Source organism: Cavia porcellus, unplaced genomic scaffold (genome assembly GCF_034190915.1).
Source record: "Cavia porcellus strain 051 isolate PalLab524CR breed Dunkin Hartley unplaced genomic scaffold, mCavPor4.1 scaffold_18, whole genome shotgun sequence".
Taxonomy (NCBI): Eukaryota; Metazoa; Chordata; class Mammalia; order Rodentia; family Caviidae; genus Cavia; species Cavia porcellus.
In genome coordinates this window covers 59,151,666-59,177,804 of record NW_026947501.1, presented here as the reverse complement: position 1 = coordinate 59,177,804, position 26,139 = coordinate 59,151,666, and positions in this window count along the sequence as shown.

The following is a 26,139-nucleotide window of genomic DNA, read 5'->3' as shown; positions in this document are numbered from 1 at the left end:
GCGTAGGTTAGCTAGCTTAATCCATCAATAAAAAATGTGGACAATTCCATATTTGAAAAGAAAAGAAAGACAATTTGAGGGCTTGATCTTTTGGGGGTACAGCTCTTATATAGTGCAAAAAGTATCCTTAAGTAACATTCTTTCATGGTAATATGTAAAGGAGCAGAAAAAATATCTTCCTTCACTTACCACTAAGTTCATTGCTGAGTCCTTCTACAAAAAACAAAGATACTATAAGCTTTACCTGACATGGGAGACCCCAAAAATGAATACTTAAAGAATGAGGGAGAACTGTGAGTTTTTATGGACAACTACGCATAGTAGGATGACAGAACAAAAACACTATAACAAACACTAGGGGGGACTTGAAAAGGCATGTTTCTGCATCTCAGGGTTAAAGTTCTTTCTTCTGTGTGAAAGACAGGACACTGTTCACATGAAGTTCCGCATGACATAAGGGAAGTAGTGGGGCACTCTGCTCTTCCTAGGCTTCTAGTCTACACTGAGTTGGAGGAGGGAGGTGCAAAAGACAATTTTCATTTCTGCGGCCTGCGAGAAGGTGATCAGAGAAGTTCAAATAGTCTGTCTTGCTTCCTCAGTTCTCTGGGTTTCTTCTTAAAATATTCACTGGACCACAGTGCCATTTTCTGTGGTGGGTTACTTAAGCTTTGACAAATGAAAGTTTATGCTCTCTTTTGGCCAAATCAACCCTTGAAAAAATTAGAGAAGTTACAGGTTCACATCACAATGAAGTACAAGACACAGGACTTTCCCTCACATGCACAGCCTCTTCTTTTATCAACATCCATCTCCAGAGTGAAAGTGATACAATTATTACTACTGGGGAACCCACACAAAACATTATTGCCGCTCAGCTTTGGATGGCAGTTCATTCTTGGTGCGGCACATTGTACAGGTTAGGAAAAAATTATAATGTCAAATGCACCTTTACAGTTTTATATAGTTGTACTACCCTAAACATCCTTTGGGCCATTTTCTTGTCCCTCATTCCCTTACTCTGTATTTATTAATGATTGATCTTTTCACTGTCTTCATTCCCTTCTCCAGATTCTCATACAATGGGAATCATATAATGTAAAGCTTTCCCAGATTGGCTTCTTTTTCTTGGTAATAGGCATTTAAGTTTCCTCCATGGATTTTCATGATTTGACAGTTCATTTCTTTTAGTGCTGAATAGTCCAAATTAGTCTATATGTACCATAGTTTATTTTTCTGTTTAACTCTTGAAGGACATCTTCATTGCTTTTAAGTGATTTTAAGTAATTATGATGTCTCCACATGAAGGGAAATAAGGTTTCACGTTTTAGGGGCAAACCAAAGAATGCAATTGCTGAATCACATGATAAAAATGTGTAAGTTCTGAAGAAAACCAGCAAACTATTTTCCAAAGCTGCTGGACAATTTCAGAATGCCACGGGAGATGAATGAGAGTTTCTGTGCGCTGCACCCTCAGCAATGCACAGTGTAATCAGTTTTCTAGATTTTGTCCACTTGAATAGTTGTATAGTGATAAACCATTTTGTGTTTTCCTTATAACACATAATATGATGTACCTCTGATACCACTATATGGTATATGTAGTACATATGCATTTTACATGCTTATTGTACAATAGTATGTCATATTTAGAGAGAGATATGTTAAAGTCTTGATCCATTTTCAAATCTAGTTGTTTGTTTTTATTTGTTATGCTTTAAGAGTCCTTCGTGTATTTGGCCATGAACTCACAACAGTTCTCCTGCCTCAGCTTCCTGAGTGCTGGGATTACAGGTGTGTGCCACACAGGGCATCCGTGAATTTTAGATCACAGTCTTTTCTCACATATGTCTATTTTAGGTATTTCTGTCCCTCTGTGCTTGGCCTTTCATTCTCTGTACCTTTGTAAACACACGTGTTCCCTTTTAATGAATTTAATTTTATAGATTGGTTTTTTCATGGATCATGCCTTTGTTATATCTAATAAGTCATACTAAAATTGAAGATTAGGTAGATTTTTCTCCTGTTATCTTCTGGAAGTTTTATATTTTTTTCATTACACATCATTTAGAGCTGCAGTGATTTTGATTAACTTTTTCTAAAGGACTTAATTTTTGTCTCCATATTTTTCTTTTTTTCTTTCTTTTTTTTTAACATGTAGAGATCCAGTTGTTTGTGGGAGGCTTAAATTGCCTATTTTTTATTTTTCCCTCTACTCTGACTTTTCATTTTGATTAAACAAAGAACCCACTAGCTTTATTGGTTTTCTAAGTGACTAGAAACAGGTCTCCATAGAAGGAATCCTAAGTCTCTTATTCCTAACCCTTATATCCAACTGAAAACAAGTAAAATCCCAATTAATTAACAGCTACCTTTAATATGTCTACCAACCCATAGTAATAGATGTCTCATTCTTTCAGGGCATATCATGCTGAGGATTCATAAAACCAAAAATTGTCTGATTCAGGCTCACTGTAAGTTATAAGAGTTGCACTTTCTTTGATGTTTTCCTGAACACACACTGTGGATTCTGTAGTTGTAATTTATTCTCTTATAATCCATCTGTATAATTATCAAGTAGACTCACCCTTTTGTCTCTTCTCTTCCAATTCTTCTTTGAAAAAATATAAAGGTCATGAATAACAAAAGATCCCAAGATTAAAGCACCATTCCTCTACCTCTACCTGCCAAACCTAGAAGTGCCATTTTTCCAGAAGATGTGGTGGGGATGGCTGGGCCAAGGATGCTTTATCATAAACCATGAGAAACAAGTTCTCTCAGAGACATCTGTTTTTGTTATTTCTTAGTGATAAGAATCCATGACTAACTCTGCTGTATAATTGTAGAACTTTTTTTTATCTTTTCTCACTTTCTTTTCCTTAAAAATAATTTGTTTCTTGGATACTTCTTAGTTCCTTTTCTACATATTTTCCTGCTTACCACTTTCACTGCCACAAATCTTGATCAATAAGCATATGAGACATTTTTGTTACTCAGGACCTTTAACATATACCCATTCTAGATATTTATAAAATTAAACATTAATCTAGAAGTATGGAAAATCCAGCTACTTGTAAAACTTTAATCTGTATGAATGGTAGTACAGTAAACTAATTCTGATGTATTGTACCAGAATGAATGCTGAAAGAAACACCCAGAGATGAATTAGGCCCTGTTTCTTCCTACACTTTCTGAGTTTTGGAAAGACTCAAAATTCCCACTTCATTTGAAAGTTTTGGGTATTGAACTCATAGTTATCAAATTTCTATAGGCTGAAATTTTCTATCTACCTGTCCTTTTTCAATTCATATGCTAAAACTTAGTGCCATATATGGTAGGATTCTCAAGTGGTGATTAGCTCATGAGCATCTTTGAGAGGTGATTTCTCATGAGAATGGAGCCTGTACACATGGGATTAGTGCTTCTCTAAGAGAAATCCAAGAAAACTCCCTAATCTCCTTCACCAAATGAGGAGGCAGAACATTGATCTCGTAGATTCTTTTGAGGTACTGAGTCTGCTAATGTTTTGATTTTGAGTTTTTCAGAGTCCAGGACTAGGAGAAATAAATGGGCATTGTTTTATACTGCTCAATTTATGGTATTTTCTCTAGCACTCCAAATAGATTAAGATACAGTGTTCCTTTAGGCTCTAAGTAGATACACAATAAAGGACTCAGTTTTCTGAGAAATAGCAGTGAAAAGGAATGTGTCAACAAAGTCCAGTTTATAATAATTTTACCCTAATGCATTGGTTTGCATTATCTATGTTATAATGACTAAAAAAGGGAACTCATAAACCAGACCTCATATGATGTACTCTCAAATATTTTATGTCAAAGCTAATAGGTAAAAATAGGCCTTGTCATTGGTTTCCAGCAACCTACATTGAGACATAGATCTTCAAAAGAATACCATAGTCTAGGAGCTGTCACAATGCAATTTAGGAAAGACTGCAGTAAAACAGTTTAAGAATACAATAGAAAGGAGAAAGTTAAACTCAGACTTTTAAAGAGACATTTATAAACTTTGTAAGAACTTTCAGCCACCCTTTATTCAATGAATATAAATCCTTTGAAAAGTCTCCCACTGAGATTCAAATTGCATACACAGAAAAAGAGAGACAACCTACAAGTTATTTATGGCAGTGTTGCTAAGGTAAATGAACCCGTCACCATGCAATGGCTGGGCTGGTAATGGTATAATGTAGGTTATATGCAGTTCCCCAACATCCACCAGTGAGTTTGGCAGAAAAACTGCAACTGCAATTCAAATTGAAGAATGAGAAAATTTCCTACCTGGAAAGAAGATTAATCTCTCTTTAATTGACTCCTTGATCAGAATAAAGATTTATAAGAAGGAAATGCAATATACCTCTAAAAAGGAATTATAGATGATGAATGGCAGAGCCATTAACCTCATGGGTTCTAGGAAGGCATATGTTTCAAGACAATTTAACCTTTACTAAAGCAAGACAATTTAAGAAGTGAACTTCTTGGATAGATACAAATTTATTTACAAAGTACTTCTTAAACTTTTTCACTACCAAAATCTCACTTCTGCCAATGTTATAATAGCAATTTAGAACAGGTTCTTCTTGTCTTTATTAGGTACTTGACAAAAACACAAAGTAGCCTATAAAGTGCCATAAAAGCAGGGAGAATGTTGTTTATATTTTCCATAAAGGTCTCAGTTCACTGTGAATGCTAAGTGAATGCTAAATCTGAGTCATGAAAATGCCTCTCTAATGAATACTGAAGAATTCCCAGAGTAAAATCATGTCTTTGTCAACCAGTGTCAAAAATCAGCCTCCCTGCCTTTGTATCAGAAGAGCTTCCAAAAGCTCTCTGCCTGTAACACTTTATCATCTACAAAACAGGTATTCTGTAAATGTTGATTAAATTAATTTGAGAGTTCTGTTGAGATTAAATGGTCCAGCAAAGAGAGGTTTATTAGAGCCCATTTTGCAGCTCTGTTGCCATGATGAAAAGGTGTTTTGTCTTCCTGTTTTGTTTTTGTTTTAGTGGTGTGGTATTTTAGTAGTAAAATTCTGGCTTCGATTTCTTGTACAATAATTACAATCTTTCTGCTACATATAATCCCAAATCTTTTTTTCTTTTTCTTTTAAATCTTTCTCTTCCATAGGGTCTCAACTTTTTTTTCTTTTCCTTTTCTTTCTTTTCAATTGATTTATAAAACCAGCCCTGATAAACAAAGATAAAAATAGGTGGTAAATACATCTTTGCTGGTTGGTTCCATTTCATGTCCACAATTGCTAGACTCAGGTCCTTGGAGTTATCCAGCCATCAGATCATATTTCTGTGTTCTGATTCACTTTCCTCTTTCCTGGACAATTATGCTACATTATCTCTTCTCCCCAAAGTGTGCAGTATGTCTACTCTCATTTCCTTCTGATAATTTTGCTATTTCACATAAAAATAATTTTGCTAGCACACATGTACCCAGATAATAGTAGTGGTTCACCATATTCTGTCTTCTCTTCTAATATATTTGATGAGCATCCTTTTAAAGGACATTGCTCCAGCAGCTCCCTTTTGGTCATGTCACTATTTTGTCTATCTACTAGATGATTCCCACCATCAAATAGACATGCTATTACTTGTGAAATTATATTTTAAAAGTAAAACAAAGTCTCTCTACTTCTCTTAACCCTAGTCCTACAGCTATAGCTCCCTTTTCCTCTGTTACAGGAAAACTAAAAAGAATTACACGTGTTTACATCTCTAAGTTTTTTTTCTCTATTTTCCTTTCAACACAGTCCAAATAGCTTTTGGCTCCACCAGTCCATGAAAGCTGTTTTGCCAAGGTCACCGTGACTTCCACATTATTAAGTTCAAGGATCAATGCGGTCCTCCTTTACCTGGACCTGTCAGCATCATTTGCGAGTCACCCTCCCATCTTTTGTGCACCTCATTCCTTTAACCTTTACTTTTTATAACACTGTCTCATTGGCCTTTCCTCCCTAATTGTCTTTCCTGGTTTGTTCTTTTCTTGTCTATTACTTAAAGGAGGAGTGTTTCTTGGTTTTGTCTCTTACTAATTGGTGGCTCTGTTGAGGAACTCATCCAATCCCTGGCAACTAAAAAGTGCCTTATTCTGGCATGATGCTCTCTCCCACCCCAGACCCTATGTGCAGCTGTCCATTTGACATCTCTGTATAAATGTAAAATCAATACCTCAGAATCAATATACACCAAAACCAAAATCTTATTTTCAACATTCCTACTAGCTGCCAAGCTTGTTCCTTTCCTTTTCTGGGCAAGAACTTTAAAATCATTATTGATTTTTATATTTATTTTACATCCCACAGTCAGTCCACTAACAAATGTATTTGCTATACATGAACAAATATTCCAAATATTACCCTTTATTACTGTATTATTTTTTCTGTATGATGCTGAATCCTTTTTGCCTCTTTATATATTCACTGGTACATGTTTGTAGTATATAATGACTGTATTCACTATGCAGAATTGGTACATGTATATAACACATCTCAATTCCTTTCCCCATTGTCTTCATCTCCTTTTATTTGGGCAGTACCAGTTCATCTATTTCTCTTATAAGCCATTTTGTAGCAGAACAGCAACCAGTCAAAACCATAAGGGAGAAATACAGATTATCAACAAGCCAAAAACCATAAGTAAGAAAAAAATTACTGTTATCTGGAATAGACAATATAAATGTTCCTTGATTTAGTATAATTGTTACTATTTTCACACTGACCTGGTACAAGTTGTTATACAATGCCAGCATTATTTTAGGATCCCTCTGACTATTCCCTCCATTTCTACTCCTGTATAACACAATTTAATCTAAATACAGCAAGATGAGTGATTCTCTCAAAACTTCACTCAGAAATCTACAATATTATTAAGAACAGCTATTGCTATACTGTATAACAAATAATGCTTAGACACTATGGATTCAGTCAGCAATTAATTAGCATTTCTCATGGATCCATGTGCTGACATTCTAAGCTAAATAGACCTGACTTGGAGCTTTTCAGGTGAGTGCTGGATGAAGTTGTACTCACTGGGCTAGAGCTATTCAAAAGGTTGGCTGGGCTGAACACCCAAGAAAGCCCAAGCACATGGCTAGCAGTAGGTTATCATTTGACTGGGAACTCAGCTAGCAGCCAATCACATTGCCTTGTCATGGTTTCTTTATATGGATTTGGTTTCTGGCATTATGGTACCTGGATTCCAAGAACAGATATTACAAAATAACAGAAAGTAGAATATGACAACTTGCAAGAGTAAGGTCCAGAGAAGGACATGGTACCACTTCTGTGTGTTCTGTTGGTTGTAGCAGATTCACAGAGATTGAAAAAAAGGTGATAGATCTTTTAAAATAATGGATGTCCAGAACTCATGACTATCTTAAACTGCTGTGACATTCAAGATCAAGAACAAAAACAATAGAAACCTCTTGTAGTAATCTTCACAGCTCTGGGCAGTGAGGTTTCAAAGGGTGGCTCTTATCTTTTATGTTGTCATCATTTGCTAATAGAGTCCAGCTCTTCTTCAGAGTTTTAAGGTTTGCCACTTTCTCCTTGCAGAAAATTCATCCCTTGAGAACACTTAATTATATAGCTTGGTTCTCCTTTATGTCTCTCTTCTTATTGAGGACAGCCTTGACACTCAAAAATTGATGCTTGTTAGTTTTCTGACTCATCAATAGATAGAAAAAGTCATGGAGTAGGTCTGACTGTTTGTTGACTAATGCATCGGTGGTGCCTAGAGTAGCACTTGGAATGTGAATAAAGCTCAATGAATATATTTTTGACTGAGAAACATATATCACACTCATTACGTCCTAGTAGTAATTCTGTTTTATTTAACTGCAACAATTTAGGATTCGTCTCATCTGAATCATTTTGATTTCACTAAGAAATACTATTTGTAGAAGGGGTTCTCATCACTCAAATATTGATTACACTCTGGCAGTGACTCCAGGCACATCATACATATATCAGGTTCTTAACACAATAGTGATTGAAGCACTAACTCCATCAAAGATGAAATTTCATTAGGAGACAAATGTGGCAGTTGTGAATAATAAATTAATGTTGCAACACTATCTCATAATTTGAAGAGTACAAATAATTAAAATGACAGTCTGTTAAGTTTTGAGGTCCATAAATTCTGCTTCCTAGGATTTCTGTGTACATCTTATTGGGCTAAATTTAATGACTGCTATACATTTGGAAGCTTTATACAGAAGTCTTTTAGGTTTTCCTTGGATAGAATGACCAATTCTCTGTCCATCCAACATTATTATCTCCAGAAAAGAGATCCTAACCTTAACAAGTCAGCACTGATTTTAATCTTTCATTTACAAAGCCTTCCTAAGATTTCTCACAAGCTCAGCCTTTATGAAAATTGTAAGACATAAAGAAATTGCTGAGCCATCAGAAGTGCCCTTTTCATCATAGGCATAGGTTTTTGTTCAATTATAAGTTCACAATAGATTAATCCAAATTAATGTGGGGTTAAAATGTGTAAATTTTGTTGTAAAAAATAGAGGGAAAAAGTGCTCTAAAGTATACAACTGCAAGTGTGTTTAGGGGTGTTAAATAGATGCCCATATTAATGTTTTTGGTTGGATCATTGAACACAACTGTTTGCAGTCTCACTGTTTGAATGTCCACTTTGTATGTTTTGATACTGTGACATGAGCAACTGTCTCTAGAATGATAATTGTAGTCTATTAACTGGTGATTTCTTACTGTTTTTTTTTTTTTGTAGTTCTGTATTAATTATACCCTTACACTGCTTTGTTTTGTTTTTTCTTTTTCCTTTTAAATAAAATTTTAAAAAAAATTAATGTGGGGTTATTGCTTAATTTTGAGTCATGCCAAAGACACAATTGGAGTAAGAATACATTCGCTGGGTAAAATCCTGAAAGTCCAGCTAGAATAGGTGTTCATAATGCAATGTGCAAAGGGCCATTTGCCTGGACAAAATTTGATCCTTGTTGACAAGCCTTGAGCAGCTTATGTCAAATGAACTGGAAGGGAAACCTCCAATATCCGGTAAATCGATTGCTGAAGACAAAGTCCCTGGACTCTTGGAAACAGGCTTAGCTGAACCCCAAGAAGTTTATCCGACATTTAACCTGCACATTAGCTTGGGAAAGCACCTTGGGCTCCATGTATGAAAAGCTGTACCAATGTTCTTGCAGATGTAAAAAGAAGGCTGCAAGCTTGGCAAGAAGGGTGACCCTGCCACGGTCATTCAAAACTTGTTTCAAGGCAGCCAGTAGCCTCCTGGCTTGCTACCAGAAGCTCTTAATACCAGAAGCTGATTATTAGCATGGCAGAAAAATTCCAAAATTCCAAAAAATCCCAGCCCTAGGAATTACAAGCAGAACTTAGATCTACTCCACATATGCATCCAGGTAAAATATCAGTTCACTTACACAAGAGAGATGTTTATTTTTCTGAAATTCTGAAAGAAATCATCATGTGAGATAAATATTAATGATTATGCACATTGACTTGAGTTTTCTGAGGCATTTAGCTCACTTCTCCTTAATACATTTTCCTTCTTCTGCTGAACATGTTACTCTCTGTTGTTCTTGGACTTTCTTCCCCAACATTTCCTTCCAGACCTTTCTCTGAGAAGAGACTACATCTCCCAGTGTTCTGTCTTTAGATCACTCTTGACATACTTTCTCTTCATCATGCAGATCTTTGACACTGACACTACTCAAAATCACATTTTCTGTTTCTTGCTGGATCATCTCTAATACCATATTTTTTTAACCTATAGAGCCCTTAATCAGTCTTGAAGACACAGCCCAAGCATCATTGTACTAAGACTTCTCAGAGCCCATCTTCGCATGCTCCAATCCTACCTTACACTAAACTTACCTTAGGGTTTTTCAGTCATGGTTTTGAATATTTTGGCTCCATATCTCACTTCTTATCTCAATATTCCACACTGTATCGGGTACACAACAAAGATTTGATGAGGCATGAGAAGGCATCACTGTTAATTTGACTGGAGATTTATCACTTGAAATAAGCATTTCTCCTCTTTGGGTATGTCAGAGTTTAATTGTGAGTTAACATTATTCTGCAATCACAGGTCCTGTCTAGAATGTTTTATAACAGTTCCTTTCAGGGAGCATAAGAGTCAACCAACTCTATTAACGCAAATGACTAGGGTGATTTTCAAATGAAAGATTTGTTTTTGTTAGCCCTTTGAATTAAATCATTTGGATATTTTGCATTTCCATAAAATGCTAATATATTCACTAATGTAATCCAGCAGGGCTCCTTCAGACAGGCAGTTAAAGTCCATTCGTATCACAGACACCATTTGTCAGAAACTTACTGGCCCTGAAGGTCACCAGAATTTAACTCCAGCAGGATGCGAGAGAGTGGATATCCTTTTGAAGAGAGTTGCCCAAATAAATTTCTTTGAACAAAGAATAAAGAGAAAACATTGTAATACTTCACAAATGCTCCTCAATGGAAGGTGGTTTTCAAGATAACTACATGAAAAAGGATTTCAATCATAAATATTCTCAAAATTTTCTATTGCTTTCAAATAGCACAAGTGCTATTCCCTGATCATTTGTGTGCCAAAAGCAGTGGACAATATCACATTTCCACATTTGCAGTAGTTTTATGCTTGACATCAATGAGACACTAAAGAATTTCTCATGAAATATTCCAGAAAAGTAATAAAACAGGCACACTCCATGCATCCTCCCAAAGAGTAAGCTTCTCTAAGTGATAACGTATCTGTAAATAGAGACTTTAAACACTTAATCAAGGAAAATGAGAAATTCTTCAGATTTATGAAGCGGTAGACACTTACGTTTTCCTTGATATGTTCCTTTATCATAAGTACTTGTAAAAACAGTATGGAAAAATATAGGGCAAAACAGGTGTGACCCAAAACACCTGAAGGGATCATGCTTATAAAACTGAATGCACATGTTTAACCACTTGAGGTAGTATTAATGTTCTGCTTCTGCTCACCCAAAAGACAGGTGCCTGGAAGGCAGTCTTGGCTGGAATGCTGATTCTTTTCCTTCCTCTATTTCATTCTTTACATCATTAGAATTTCCACTTACCCATTGTGGCTTTAAGACTCAGGTTTGCCCAAAGAGGATCAAGACAGATTGACTTTGCAGTCTTTATGGTCATCTTCCCCCTTCCTTATTTCTATACATTATGCAGCACCATAATGGAACCCAAAACTAATCTTCCTGACTGTGTGATCTCAGGAACTTCTCTACAACAGAATTGCTCTTTCACCACTCATGTCAAAAAGGAGTTTGGACTTTCGAAATTGGTTCTTTTTTTTTTTTCTCCACATGAAAATGATTTTTTTTTAATTTTAAAGAGAATAAAAACAAACAAAATGAAACAGAATAAAGCCAATCAAAACAAAACAAAACAAGATAATAGGAAATCAATAATGGCTACCTTAATGCTTCTTGTTATCTTCAAAAGAGCTGCCCAGACTATCAGACATAATAGAATCGAACAAAACAGAACAGAATAAAACAAACCAAACCAAACCATAAAAATGATACAGGACTACAAAACAAGATAATAGGAAATTAACAATGGCAACCACTTTCCCTTTTTAGATGCTTCCTACACTTTCAGTTTCATGATATCCTTTGTACTCTTTGCATCCCACTAATTCCTGGAGTTTTTTATACTAGGGAGACAACACGGTGTTCACCCATGTGAGTCCAAACCATTTCACTCATGAGCATTGGTTCTTGATGTGATATCTCTCAGTGAGTCAGTTCCAACAACCTCTTTGGCCACGTTTTTATAGTGTTGTTGATAACACAGTGCATTGTTTGCAACACCTTGCTGAGAGGCATTATTTGCAAGAACATCTTGTTGTGTTCTTCCCAATGCTATTCAATCTTTTCCCTTCAGCTTTTAATATGTGCTAGCATACAAGTTCAAGTAAAAATTTTAAATATGAATAAGTTATAACATTAGATCAACATTAGGCTATAATGTAAAACCCATAAAAACAATTGTTCTTGTGTTATCAGAAGCTGATAGTGTGTCATGAACTCGCATTAGTCCTTTACACAGGCAAAGAGCACATGTGACACAGCTTTGTCCTAAGCAGTTTTATGCCAGCTAACTTGAGGGTATAGAGAATGTCTGTAATACCCAGGACCTTTCCTTGGGAGCCTCAGATTCTTATTGAAAAGAATAATGACACTTTGAACATTTTATGAGAATGCTATCAGGTCCTAAAATATTTGCAAGAAAAACAATATTTGCAAGACTATCAATAACAGATGTCTGTGATTGTTGTCAATAACAATTGTAAATGACTGTCAATAACATAATTGGAGGAAGAAGTGAATATCCTCCAAATATCAGTGGAAGTCTCACCAATGAGATCACTGCTGGAGGTTTATCAATCTAGGAAGTGCTGGTCCGTCGATTAGCCTGGATTCGTTTAGAGGCAGACATTCAGACAATGACTTTGCATGGTTTACTTTAGAAAGGAACTTACTATATAATCATAATGAACAGCTACATAAGGAAAGGAAGAGAGCCACATGAAATAATAGAAAAGTAATCAACCATTTAACATGTGAAAGAAAACTAGTGCATTACCAATGTGGACATCCAGAACCTAATCCTCCTGGACATTCTAAAAGATTCTGTAAAATTTACATCTCAAGTTACCAGAACTGGAAGGATAAGCAAGTTGAATTCACCATTGCCTAAGGGCTTCTCCGTCCTCAGTTATCCTTGGTGCTGCTGATAGCCTCTACACAAATGAAATTTGCTACCTGGCCAGAAAACATTTATAGCCTCATCCTTTAGTTGAATAGTTGGGTTCCATGTTGGTGGAGATAGATTTGCAATAGAGTCAGCAGTGGGAGAAAAGAAAAAAAATATTTTGGAAAAGAGAGGAATATTTATATAACAGAAGCCTAAACATGTAAATAGAGATAAAGCAGCTCAAAACAATCATCCCTGTCTTGTGTCATTTAACAATGTGTGAATCACTTTCAAAGATGAAATAGCATTCAGTGGAGTACTTTATATGGGGCGGTGAGATGACCCACTGGGGACTAACTCTCCAGAGGAAGTAGGGAGAGTTTTTTGGAGCATGAAAGGAACAAAAAATGAATAGGTCTGTGTTCTAGATACCCTAGAGGAATATCAAAATATTTGTTCTTGTCACAGAGAAAAGAAAAAGTTTATGTGAATAGACTATAATAAAAACATTTTCAGACTACCTTGGACTTTGCATTCATTTGTTGTGGAAATAGACATCACCCTGTATGTGGAGGTGAGGAAAGACAAAGCTATGAGGAAGCTGTAAAAGTTGCACAAGCAAAGATCCTGAAGTTAGGTGCTGAAAGATCAACAAAGGCAAAAACAATGAGGGTGGTGTTGGTGGTAGGGAAGCAGGAATTCAGTGAGCAGACAATTCTTTTATAGTCTCAGTGGTGATCTGTGGCTTCCTAAAAGTAGGAAAATATCAATGAAAAGAGAGAGAATAGGATGGAGAACATTTAGGGCAGGTTGGTGCACTGAATATACAAATAGGCTTACTAACAGAACCCTGGGTTGCTTAGAACTGTTACATAGCCTTCCCTAAAGATGAAACTAATAGAACCCCATTCTCTGTTCATGATATGAATAAGTCTATCCATCTTTTGATATAGGGGAATGAAACTCCTGACCTATTATATGTCCAGTATGCATTTGTGCTCTTCTAAAATCGAAAAATGAATTTTAGGAACAATGGAAGCTAAGAATAGAATATATTTATTAAGAGAAAGAAAACTTCTGTCTGAGCAAGAGACAGAAGGGATCCTGAGTGGGTTGTCAAAGACTCTGCCTTTTCTAGGGAATTTTATAAGTAAAACCATGATGTGAGATGTGTCCAAGATGGGGAAAACTGGGAGTTTGCAGGGAGACAGGCATGAGGTAGGATAGAGTTATGGTCAACCAATAAGATTAATTGTTCAGGTAAAATTGACCAAGTCAGGGACAAATGGGGAAGCCAGTCACATAGCAAGCGGGCATTCTTATGGAGCAGTGAGTCTTCCTATAGGGGGCTGAGATGGTGACTCCTGGCTTCCTCAAGGTGATCCATATCTATTAGAATATCAATCCCTGATGTTTATGCCTAGGGTGTGGATGCTCTTGTTTTGCCTTTTCTCTTGAGATCTGGCCCACGGTGGATGTGTGCATCTCTTCCAAGGTCACAAGACATTTGATCTGGTCCTCTGTGCTGGCTCTCTCAAGGGCCTAGCCCTGTCTCACTGCCTATAATATTTCTACCTACCTCAGCTGCCTATAGCACCTTTAAACCAGAGAAAGCTATATAAGCTAACGATGGCTCATGACTATTTCCAGAAAAATGATGGGAAGAATGGATATAGTTCTCCCCAGTAAAAACAAACATATTTTATTTCATCCTCTTTTTTTAAACACTAAAAAATTATTCATGAACCTGATCTGTAGAGCTAATCTTGCAGCAAGGTAGATGCTTCAATCACAAGAGGGGTCAGAGGATGACCCAACATATGAGAAAAGGATGGGGAAAGCCGGAACTTATTGGATTCATTAAGCCACTGAACAAGTCCATTGAGTGCTGATCACAAGCACTGTCATATTATAAATTCGTGATTGTTTAGGTTATTTTAGGGTACTTTTTGTTAATCAATATTTTGCTACATGTAACTATATCTTCCCTGTCACAATGAACAACTGCCTAAAACCACTATATTTTAAAATGTCAGGAGGCAATGAATTTAGTTTGTGACACATTTGATTTAAAATAGTTCATCAAAAAGTTAAATATTTGGATAAATAGCTCTAAACGCCCAAATAAATGAATTATTCCACTTTAGTCAATAGGAGCTATCTTGCTTTCAGTAGGGAAAGAAGTTTCTAAGAGAATCCTACTGATAGTTTTCTCAGCTTTCTTCCAGGCAACAATTGTATTTTCTAAAATATTTAGCCATAGGAAAGACTATTTTAGTTCATTTAGAGATGAATAAATTGTTAAATAATTACTATCTTCTTTCAAATAAGTGAGACTTTTAAAAGGATCAGGTAAGAAACATAACCTAAAATTTATCAATGTAATTGAATAATGGAATACATAAGCTTTTATATTTAAATCCATTAAACAACCACTCAAAGAAAAATGTTGCTAAAAGTTACCAATTAATAGCAGTTGATGAGAAAAATCACATGTGTTTTGGGGCTACCTTAAAATTCAGGGCAAATCAACTTTATAATCTTCATTTATTTTCTCATTTATGTATGCAAGCTTTATGCTAGGTAATGGGCACAGGCACATACACAAAATGGGATGTCTGAAGAGGTGAACACATGTCAGGAGATAATAAGTAAATTGCTGATGACACATAGTTAGTGAATGTTTTATTGTACTGCAGTTGAACGGTATGTAGAGGCCCTTTCCTTTAGGAGTTAAAATACACAATTCTAACAATTAGCCATATAATTACCAGAATAAAATATTTTGATTTATTTGCATCCTGATGGAATAACAATAAACTTTTTTCAATTAATTCTTCACCCAGACTTTTAAATATCTATGTGCTAGGCATTGTCTTCTTTGAGGCATTTAATTATTTAAAACTCTTGAATGAGAAAAGAAGTAGCCAATAAATACAGTAAATTGGGAGTAATGATAGTCTCTTATGGGGGAAGTTGCTCCAGAAGCCCATGCAAAAGTAAGTCAAAGTGGGAAACATTATCAAGTATGTTTTATGTTGATGTGCGAGATACTGACAGACAGCTTCCATCTTAGAGGATGAAGTAGATACTGAAAGAAAGAAAAGGAATTATTGTAAGGACATAAGCTCTGAATTTACTTCATCTACTCAGGACTCTTGCCCCATAAATATCAAAATGAAATTAAAGAAACAATCACTTCTTTTTAATGTAATCAATTAAAGCATCCAACTTAAGTGAAGTCATTGGGAAACTGGAATCGCATATGCAAAATATGAACATTGATCAGCTTCATGAAATTATGGCCTTCACTATGTCTATGCTATGTTAATAAAATTAGAAACATGTTCAAGAAAATCCCACAGCTTTGTAAACAATTTTTCAACACAGAGCATCTCAACTACTTGTGATGCCAGTCTTCTTATCCAGTATATCTGGTGGGATTTTCAGGAAAGGGGGTTGGTAGTAAAGTTTTGGGAGTTTTTAATTCTCCCCGTAATACTGACCATCACCTGTTACATAGCTATCAGTTTCCACAGTCAGTTCTGATGCTCATTTTGTTAGAAACCACTTGGATTTTACCACATTAAAAAAATATGATGTGACAATCTGAGAATAAATTCTAAAATCTACTAACTTCATCACTAATGTTTTCAGATGCTGTTTTCTGAAGACACCTCCTTATTTAGGACTACTTTCTCTGTTGCCACAAAAATGCATTAAAACAATACTGAGTAAGAAGTTAAAAAAAAGAAACAAAATAAATACATTGACATAATAAATATTTAAAAAGCACTAGTGAATGCAACATTGCGTAAGCCAAGACTATAAGAGAAATGGCATTTCCCTTAATACCTTGTATATAGGTTGTTTTTTTCACTTTGAAACCACCATGCATTGCAGAATAGTTTTCTGAGAAATATTTTATTGAAAAAATATCACTTTCAAGCATAATGTTTTAAAGCAAGCTATAAATAATGCATAAAGCAGCTATGGGGTGAAAGAGAGGATCAGTGGAGGTGTCCACAGCATTGGAAAAATACAAAATGTGTTTCTCTATTGTGGATGAGAGGAAAGCAAAAGAGCATAGGGGACTATCATTGATGACCCACTGAAACTCAATCCTGAAAGCCTGACATTTCCAAATACCTAGTTTCCCACTTCCCAGTGCAGTGTGAGGTTTGAAAATGAGATGATTCTTCCTGTAGAGGAAGTGGGTATGGGTTTCGTGGCTTCCACACAGCAGAAGGGAATCATTGCTTCAAGCCAAGTTCATCTTTTCTCAGGCTGAGGGAGGATGACATCACTTAGACAAAGGCAAGAGAATGACCTGCTTGTTGGCCTTTTACTGCCGTCCTTCGGGTCAGCCTACCACCAACAGCCTGTCGTGAAGGACACAGAAGAAAAAGCAAAGAAGACCTATCTTTTGTCCACTCAAAGCCTGGTCCAAGATTTTTATAAAAGCAGTTGCCAGAGGAAACACGAAGTGTATCCAAATCTAAGAAAAGCAGAAAAGCAAAGGAGTCATTGAAAAATCACAGGATAATAATCAGTAATCCTTCGGACATCTGGCTCAGAGACACATCTGCAAGGGGGCAACAGGGATGAGTGACTGAACTTTGATTTCTACACGTTCTCTGAATTTCTATGTCTAGCACCTACATTTTAAACACGAGGAGATTTTGGAAATGCAGTCTTCTTTGCTGAGGGGTTGTTTCATGAGACACAGGAAACATCTGGAATAAGATCAAGTGAGTGTAATGGTTGTGAGGACAACTGTTGTTTGTACTGTTTTGTTGTGAACCTGTGCTGGGTAGTTAAAATCCATTTGAGGATTCCCTTACATGCATATGTCTATGTCAGCATTTCTCAGAATCTAGTCTCAAACAAGGCAAAAACTACCTCAGAATACATGTTAGACAAGGTAATGTTGTCTTAAATTGCACACCTGCAGTCAAGATCTAATCAACCTAAAGTTAAAGGACACTTACAGCATTCACAAAAAATAGGATTTTTTAAGAACAAGCAGTCATTTATTAAAATATATCTGTAGTCACTAGGAAAAATGCCTCTGTTGAATGAACTCAGTCTATCCTCTTAAACTCCAGTTTCGATAACCAACAGAAATAGAGATAGTTTGTCAAAAGAATAATTGTATGAGGGCTGGAGATTTAGCTCAGCGGCATAAGCGCCTGCCTTGTAAGCAGGACATCGTGAGTTCGATCCCTGGTACTGATAAAAACGAAAAAGACAAAAAAAAAAAAAAAAAAAAAAAAAAAAAAAAAAAAAGAACAATTCTATTTAAATGGTCTTTTGAGTATTCACCTTGTAAATCTGAGTGAAAATAGTTTGTGGTTTTATAATTAGGATGCCAAATTTTTCTCAAAAAATTTTAAAAAGATATATTCAAAAAATAATGGGTAGAATATTAAATAAGGATTTACTAAGTACATATTTTAAGAAATACTGCTTAGTGTTATGAATCAGAATTCTTGCAATAATGCATATTCTGTCACTTAATTAAACTGAAAAGAATTATATACCATATTATTCATCACAACATTATTAATAGCAAAGAAATTTTTGGTAAATTTCAATTTTTGGGTTAATGGAATAAGGTATTATTTAGCTCATCAAAATTATGTCTTCAGGCAGTAACAAATTAAATGATTATATTTATGATATAATATTAACAGTATTGGAACTTAGGAGGAGCATAAAACAGTAGATAACATGATTCCAACAATCAGTGTTTATATAGGCACTGAAGAGAGAAAACCTACAAAAACAAAAGCTTTCTCCCATAAAATGTGGCAAGTATTGAATCTCTTTAACACAGCCTAAGATATATCCAAATTTTGAGGGACTAGTCACAAAGAAATGAGACTTTCACAGATAGGAGAAAGAAAGAAAAATAATTTTTTCATGTTTTTTTTTTAACAGTAAAAAATAGGCAGAAGCGTACATGTGGAGTGAAATTTTAAACACCTATAGATTTTAAAAACTTGGTAATTTCCAAAAAATTTTCAACTAGAAATGTAAATTTTTAATATTTAGCTCAATTAAAAAGGAATTCATTAATAGAACTGATTTACATTAATTTAGAAGTACTTCAATAATTTGTTTCATTGTAAAATTAATGAGTAATAAAATTGGCCAAAATAAGCACTAAATTTTATCTAATATAGCTAAATAATGGAGTATTAAGACAACTATATAATAGTACAGGGAGGAAATTGTTGCATGTAACTAAAATGCACGCATAGATCGATAGTACACAGGAATACACATGCTAGAGACACAGATATGTGTGTGTTCATTACACTATGCCAACTTCTTTTGGTTGAAGCTATGTGTCTCTAATTAGAGATCAAAGACTTATTTCTAGATTCAGATGAAGAACATGAAATATGCTTAGATCTCCTAAGTGCAGGAAGTATTTTGTTGCAGAAAATGTCAAAAGAAGATAAAAACAGATAATGTGAGATGGCAAAGTGAGGAGAAGACAGACATGCCATTGACCATGAATCTTTTCAGTATCGTCATTTTTCCCAAAGCACTGATCAAAAATGATGGTGATTTGCTGATAAAAATTGAAAGGGCAATGGAGAAGTAGAGTGGGATTTACAAAAAGACAAAAGGACATTTATAACATGGCGCATCTTTTATATAACAAATGGCATATTTCTCTATGCTATATTAATTCCAGATAGCAGATACATATTCACCCCAGCCAGTTACTAAGTTGGTTTGTGACATTTTGGTAACAACACAAATTTGTTAGTTAGGACTCCTGTTACTGTTGATAGCCAATCTCGATGCAAATAGTCATGTTGTGGGATTAGGGTTTAGACCAGAGTATGCAGTTATATTGGATTCTCCCCCTATTTGAGGGAAAAGCAAGTCAAGAGCAATAAAGAATTGATATGAAATAAATAGAAGATACTATTCTTTATTCCCTGAACTTCTAAGCGTTAAATCATAAAGAAAATAAAACTGTCCAGTGAAGAAATTACATCACGTAGGTTTTGAATACACCTAAAAATTTATCATTTCCTCTGGCATTTTATCAGATCCATCTCAAAATATGTCTATTATTTTGCTCAATTCCATATGCCACAATTTCATCTGATGTAATATTTGAAAGGGTCCAATGCTTGGTGTGCTCATTCATTCAGTAAAATTCCGCAGAGGGTCAGCATGCAAAAATCATGAGGCAAACAGCTGAGTAGTAGACAAATGTGTCTTTGCCTTCATGTGACAATTTAATACTTCAGCTGTGAGAAAGGGGCAGAAATGAGGTAGATAAGAATGGCAGCTGTGAAATCATGCAGTTTAGTTCAAGACCCATCCCCACCTCTGCCATCACCCACCTGCGGGTGACCTAGCTCACTTCATGGCAAATCCTATACATATCTACTAAATGGGGATAATATTAGCTGACTCATGAGGTTAAGTAAGAAGTTAATTAGTCCATGTAAAATAGTTATAACATCATGTTGGTACCCAACCCAGCATCCCTTAAATATTGTTGTTGTTGACACCAATGGGGTTATACACAGAGAACAATTAGGATTAGGACATGGAGTTTATATTTTTATAATGGTCACCGTCACCGGAAGTTAACGCAGGAAATCTATCTGTAACACCAAAGACATAGATTATTTAGTCAAGAGCCTAAACCCCACAGCAATATCCCACATGAGTCCAGATAAAAATCCAGAGCTCAGGACCCCCACGAGTCCAACTGGAGGTCCAGAGCCCACAAGAAGGACTCACACCAGTCTCTTTTATGGATCCATGCCGGGAAGACCCAAGGGTCAGTGGTGGAAGCCAGAAAGTCTATGCCAGCAGTATGAAGGAGCTGTGCTACTGGGATGAGAGTTCTATGCTGGAGCCGAGAAGTCACACTCACAACAAAGAGGAGGCCTATCCTGAAGGCACCACAGCCGTCCTCAGCAACACGGAGGCCCCAAGCTCCTCCGATGTCAAGCACAGTCAGGTATGTGCCAGGAAGCAGCATGACGAGTTCACCCTGGAGACCAAGCAACACATGTCTTCCCCTCCAGAGCAGGAAGCAATGCTCGATGTGAGGACCAGAGCTTCTCCAGGAAAACCAACAGCTCAGACAGCAACTCATAGGAGAACCTACAATACCTCTTTAACGCCTCAACCCTTCCAACAGCTCCCTTCTTCTCCACATATTTATCCTGGCAACTTTCCTCAGATGGAGCATCTTCGCCCAATGCCATGCTGATGTAATCCAGCTGGCATTAAGTTGACCACCAGTTCTTAATCAATAACAATTGGTATCATAAATAACTGCACAGAATTATAATGGCAGCTTTATATTTGACCATGAGGTGTGACAATTTTGAGGGTAATGTCTGCACACCTGGCTTTCTCATAGAAAGCATCTTGTACTTTTCAGGCAAGAGAACATGTTGATATATGGATTAAAGGATGAGGAGTAAGAGATTTTTCATAAAACACCTGTTATCTTGTGATTCTCAATAACAGTGTTAGTCGAGACCTTTGATGGCAGACCTTTTAGAGCTCTCAGTGATAACACACACCCAGCTGCGACGTGTGTGCCATAGGTTTATCGCCACTAGTAGACACTGGAGAATTAAGGAAAGAAATACAAGTGAGAGAACAAGTGTTTCATACTGAATAACAGCTTGCATCTATTCACTGCCAAGTATACAGTAGTTAGTCTTAAAAGCATATTCTGAGGGGCTATGGATTTAGCTCAGCGGCATAAGTGGTCATGAGTTCCATCCCTGGTACCAGTAAAAAAAAAGAAAAAAAGCACTTTCTGAGATTCAGTTTATTTAATATGCACAATATACTCCTGATAGCAGGTCTCATTATTTTAAACACTTTATAAAATACTAAAATGAGGCACAAAGAGAGAAAATCATTTGCTGAAATTCACAATGGAGAGCAGTGGATATAGGCTTCTATTCTAGACAGACAGGAGCAGAACTTTTAACCCTGGTGTTCTGCTACTTTCTTTTCTTGCTAATACAATACAATGAATTCAGAAATTCAGGAAGAACTATGCATTGCCATGCTTTACTAGAGAAGTTAGTTGATGAAATGAAGGAAAGGTCATTTTCCTTGTGTAGAAAATATATATCTAATGTTCTCAAAATATATTTGACATATTGCACATATGTAACATTTAGAGGGAAAACTTTTAAAGGAAAATATCATATATTCTAAATAGATAAAATTTGATTGTGTCTAAAAGATATGCTAAGTTCCCAGAAAATGACTAAATCATTTTGCTTGTTTTGCTAACATGGAACGGATTATTCATTTATTTATTTATTTCTGGGACTACTTTTATGACTCACTTTAATTGCTAAGCATTTATTTAAAGCATGGGCATGAAGTTTTGATCACCAAATAAAAATCACAAGTTTTTGACCTTCATGCTGATGAGTACTTTATAGCAATCACACTTCTCCAGATCCAAGTTGGTGACTGACAAGTTAACAAATCAAAGTCCCTGGTGTCCCTTGAGTTATTCTAGGTGACCTCTGGGGGGACTACAGAAGATCAGGGCTAGACAAGCGCTTTCTCTGTCTGACCTGCAAAATGGTCTGTAGGCAAGACAACAAAGAAAGTCTTTATTTCCCTCTTCAGATCCTTCTACAGAATCCATGTATTCAGTCCTATACTCCCCTTACTAGGAAAGTAAGATGTGGCCCTTTCTGAAGGTTACTTTATCCTATCCAGGAAGAGAACAACTGGAGGTGCTGCCACGTCTCCTTGTTTCCTACGCACCCTTAGAAGTCACATAACTCAGCGTCTACTGGAAACCACATTTGCTTTGCTAACTCCAGTACCTCTATAAGTCACATATTTCAATATCTATGAAAACCAAAATCATTACCCTTTGTTGATATTCTCATCAAATTTGAGTGGAGGAGGAAGGAAGGAATTTCTAGAAAATGAACGTACATAGTTTAAAATAGGAAGAAGACTAGGAATTGTAAAATGTCTGAATTCCACAACATGTGGAAAAGGAAAAATAAAGAACTTACTCAGAATATGACATCCATAAGTCTGATGTCAAACATATGTGTGTGCATGAGCAAAAGCACAAAACCACTCCAACCTGGGACATGTGTAGAATTCAGATTGTGAAGCAGTACAGGAGCCCATCTGCAAGCAAGTAGTGAGGTCATTGAGCTGTGTTTGCCTGACACTTTTTTTACTGTGAAGGCATTTGATACTGCAAAGATATGGCTGTTTGAAAACATCAGCGCATTACAGTTGAGAGGTGCATTGTGTGTGATAAGTGATGCTAAAAAAATTCGTGGTCAGTCTCTGTATACAGTGAGGAAAAGAAAAATACCAGATCAAGTAACAGAGCACTGGGAAGTGAGAAAGCTCTCATTGCTGGCACAAGAGCACCTCCAGGTTGAGCAACGGTTCTATGGAATTTTCCATAGAGTTTCAGTAATGTTCACAGAGTTCAAATCCTGGCTCAAATACTAGTCCACTAATACTCCGATGGAGAAAGAGCACTTTTCTTCTGTGAGTCATTTTGCAGAAGAGATAGCCTCTAAAATGTATAGCCTCTTCTTAGTCACAATGAGATCTCAATGCCTGCTAAAAAAGCAGTGCATGGGTAAACATGATGAAGGCAAAGAATTCCATGAGTAACCCTCAATTTGGGGGGGGGGGGAGAAGAGCAAAAACAATCTGAAACAGGAGCATATCCAGAAAACTAGTTCATTTATGCTACCCCATGGAGATTGGCAAGAATTTGCTGACATTCATGAAGAAATGTTTAAACAAGAAAGCAGACACACCTCAAAGTAAATGGATCTTAGATGGGCAATGTTTGTGTCAGATAGGGTTGGAATAAAGGAGGTAAGATCAGCATACGATAAATGCTTCTCTACTTTGAGTGCCATTATATGTTTTGTTTACCGCAAATAGAGGAAACTGTACCTTTTATCAAATAGAAGACATTGTGAATGGCATTGCTGAGAATAAAAGAAGGATCAAAGAAGGGTGGAAAATAGTGTTGGCATTAGGTGGAATTAGCAGAGGGATGTAGGTAAAGAGAAAGATAGGAGAATCTTCTTAGGTGGAAACCCACCTCCTAGAACCATTTAAACAGGAAGAGGAGGAAGAGAAGAAGAGGAGGAACAAGAAGAAAGGAGGAGGAGGAGAAGAAGAAGAAGAAAACAAGAAGAAGAAAGGGAAGAAATATATGTATACACATATATAAATTGATATACGTGTATGTACATACATACATATATGATGTAGTTTTGTTGTTTGTTTGTTTGTTTTTGTATGGAGGATTGAACTCATGACCTTGTGTTTGCCAGGTAGGTGCTTATGCCACTGAGCTAAATCCCCAGCCCTTGTGATTTTTTTGCAACTCATGACTTCTAAAGAAAAAAAAGAAAGAAAAACATTAAACTGCTACTACAGCCATGGCAAATCTGCTTAATGTTCATCCAAATACTGTTTTGTACATGGTGGGTACAGTAGTACCTGGGAATCCTCTGAGGGCTTGCCTCATGATATTTCACACGATTTTTTCCTTTGGTGATTTTTTACATCTCCCTACACTCCAGTCACACCACACATCCCATGCAAAGTGTTTTAAGAATGTTTTTGTACTTCATCCTTGGGCACATGATCAGCCCTGCCTAAATTTCCTTCCAAAATTCATCTACTTTTGCAATGCTTGTCCATCAAATCTCACATGTCACCTCTTTATTTTATTTTATAGACAGGGAACAAGGAGAAGTCCCCATTCCATCTCATTTATTACTTGTACCACCCACTGAGACCATTTAATATAAACAAAGTCGTTGCTTCTTACTTTTCGCCAGGCAACTCTAAGACTTTTGAAATATACTATCTCAGTTCATTCTCACAGCACATTGTACGTATAGAATGTCTACTAGTAGTATTTCTAATTTAAGGTAAGGAGACTTGAGGCAGAGGGAGAAAAAATGATTATCTCGATATAATGTTATGTGTGCACTACAAAGGTGGAATTTGAGCTCAGAAAGGAGGCTCTATCAAGCAAATTATTATTTGGTTCATATACCGATTATATCACAAACCTTGCTGGACTTCAGATATTCATAAAACCACTTCTCTGTGGAAGTGGAGGTGCTTTGTGAAAGGGTTTTGGCCCAGATGGGACACTGTAGCCAGGAAAAACCTCAGCCAGAACCAGGGAGCTCCTGTCTCACCCGTCCCTAGAGATTTACCTGTAACTCTATCTCCCCCCACCCTTCGGAATCTGACCCTGGTGCCAAACGTGTGCCAGTGAAATACCTGTGCCTCTCTAATGGCCCTAGGGCTCTGCAGATAATTGCTCACATGCATCTACCAGATGGATAGCTGCCCAATGGCAGTCTCCTCCACATTCGTCTCTTCAGGCTCTGCTACCACTTCGAGAACAAGCTGGCCCAGAGGGGCTGGTCACTATCCATGTACATTTCTCCCTTTCTGATCTATCTCAGATTACCCATAAGTTAGGTAGCTTCTGTGTTGACCCACAGAATTATATCAGGCAATTTGAATTTATTGTTATGATTTACATTTTAAGGATATTTATGTGATTTTTTTTCTTTTTCCTTTTTATCAGTACCAGGGATCAAACTCACGACTACCTGCTTGCAAGGCAGGCACTTATGCCACTGAGCTAAATCCCTAGCCCCATTTATGTGATTTTAAATACCACCCTTACCTCACAAGAGCAAAATCAGCTGTGGCAGGCAGCTCGAGAAGAAGCTGACTGCAGGCCTAGGGCAAACACCACTGAAAACGACCCTGAGCCTGTAGCTGTGCCAGACCAAGATCCTAACTGGAACTATCAGAATGGACAAGGTTCAAAAAATTACATAAGATGATTGAATGTCTGATTGTGGGCCTTAATAAGATTGCTCACAAATATACTAACTACAACAAGCTTTTAGGTCCAGGAGGCTAATGAGAACCTGGCCATGTTCTCAAATCAGCTTCGGGAAACCTTGATTAAGTATACTAATGTGAACCCAGACTCTCATGAAGGGATGATTGTTGTTAACTCTTATTTTATTTCATAGTCTGCTCCTGATATTCGTGCAAAATTACAAAAGGTTGAACATGACCCTCAAACTTCGCATGGGGATCTACTTAAATTAGCCTTCCTAATCATCAACAATAGAGATAAGATTCAAAAAGAGGAGGAGCAAGCTCAAAAATTAAAGTTTGCTAAATATCAGTCTGACCTCTTAGCAGTGGCACTCAGAGCTCCCAAGACAGAAAATCCACAACAAGGTGTGGCTGCCCGAGTCCCGCCCGGACCGTGCTTCAAATGCAGCAAACAAGGACACTGGGCAAAAGATTGCCCTAACCCTGGC